This window comes from Pygoscelis adeliae, unplaced genomic scaffold (genome assembly GCF_000699105.1).
Source record: "Pygoscelis adeliae isolate BGI_AS28 unplaced genomic scaffold, ASM69910v1 Scaffold268, whole genome shotgun sequence".
Taxonomy (NCBI): Eukaryota; Metazoa; Chordata; class Aves; order Sphenisciformes; family Spheniscidae; genus Pygoscelis; species Pygoscelis adeliae.
Window position 1 is genome coordinate 12,584 of NW_008825262.1, and position 2,014 is coordinate 14,597.

The window sequence follows — 2,014 nt, forward strand, 5'->3', positions numbered from 1 at the left end:
ACCCCGCGTGGAGGCAGCGGGGGAGACGGCGAGCGAGCCATAGCTGCCGGAGCTCCTCGGAGGCTAACGGAAAATCTCCACAGATAAACTGGTAAACACGGTGCAGAGGCTTTTCTCTCTTGCTCGCGGCCTCCCGAGAGCAGAAGGATGTAGCCGGGAAAGGGGATGCCACCCTGCCAGGCCAGGTGGCCCCGCTCACAGGGCTTAAGTCACGTCGCTCGGTCGGATCTCGGGGGCCACCCAGGTCAGGCCAGCTGGGGAGGGGGCAGCAGGGACACTTCCAGCCTGGCCTGGCTCAGTGCTGGTAGCGCCTGGTTTGGTTTCAGGCGTGCTCAGGACCTGCTACCTGCATTGACTCCCCCAGATCCGCCAGCATTTAGCGGCTGCAGAAAAACAGACCCTTTGGGTTTTACCCAGAGCAGGTCAGAAACCAGCACATAGACAGGCAGGGCAAAATGCTGTCCAACAGAAGGAGGTGGACTGGACCCATTGCTGCTGTGAACAAACGCCCTGTCACAGAGCGCAACCAACCAGTTTATTCCCATTGTGCAGCTGGGCGCGTTGGGAGGAGCAAGATCCAGGAGGGAGATACGTGTTTAATATAGCACGGCACAATCCCTGGAGGGAACGCCTGTGCCTGGCGAGCTGCTCGTGGCCAGGGAGCAGCCTGGTTGCAGCCACAGCGGGGAGGGAAGCTTTGGTCCTGGCTCTGCTTGGAGCCGCCGAAAACCCACGGGCTCTGGCCGGGGCCACCGCCCTGTGGCTGTGGGCATCTGCAGCAGGAGGGCAGTGACCTGGGGGCCTGCCCTGAGCTCCTGAGAGATGCGCAAACCGCAGCACCAAAAACTGCTCGGTGGTATCCACGCAAAACCCAGAGCTTTCCACAGTCCAGGCACAGTGTCAGACGGGCGATGGGGTGCTGGGAGCACTGCTGGGCAGTAGCTGACTGCCGAGTGCCGTGGGGCACCTCTCCCTTTCGGCCCAGGCTGGCACACCCGTGTCTGCCCGGCTCCCGCTGCTGCCCTGGAGAGCCATTTCTTCTTGAAAAAACACCTTAGCAATGCTGTCGCCACTGAGCTGGTTCAGCCCCTAATAACTCAAATGCATCTTAGATAGAAATCAGCCTCACGGACACTAATGGCACATAGTCCATTATACATTCATTTCCCAATTTCCAGTAAAATATAAAAAGAAAATAAACCAGCACTGGCATTTCAAGGCAATTATTCAGAAGGGTCAAGAGATACAGACCAACACAGAGGGGCTGGACAACGTCAAGTCTCTTTAATGCATAGGGATAACACAGTAAGGCTGTCAGTTACCCTGCAGTGAGTGAGGCAGGGATCAAGCGGTCATCATCAAGTTTTGGGCTTCTCTGACCTTACCCAGTCCTCAGCTGTTATCGTCCACTCCACACAGTAACATATCCTGATGCCGTGATCGTGCCCTGGGGACTGCAGCGAGCGCGGTGGGTCTCTGTGGAGGCACAGACACAGAGCCCCCGCGCAGGCGGCGGCCAGGACACACAGCTGCGGCTGGATGTGCTATGTGCTCTCCTTCCTTAGGTTCTTTATTTACAAATTTGCAAAGGCGCTGCCCAAAGCAAGTAGAATCTAAAAAATTGGCACCAGAGCCTTTTTTCTGTACAAACTCAGGGAAAATAGAGACCCCATTGTGGACGTAGGAAGCGAAGGGTCGGCTGCGCTGCTCCCACGGAGGGAAAGCGGCTCCGGCAGTTGCTAATGGTAAACGTCTGCTCCCAGAGCCGCACTGCTGGAGAGAACCGTCGTGAGCAACCGTTCCTTTTCTGCTGAAATTGGGCCAAATCTTTTGCTGGTGTAATAATGCGGGCTAGCAGCGCCGAGGCCAGGCAGGCGGTGGTGATTTATGCTAATGAAGGGGCTGGGCTGATCTCCTCATGCTGTTTGAGTCAATAGGAGCATTGCCAGTAGCTTCAACAAGGGCATGATTTCATCTCGGCCTGTGGCGTCTGACAGCGGAGCAGGCACGGAGC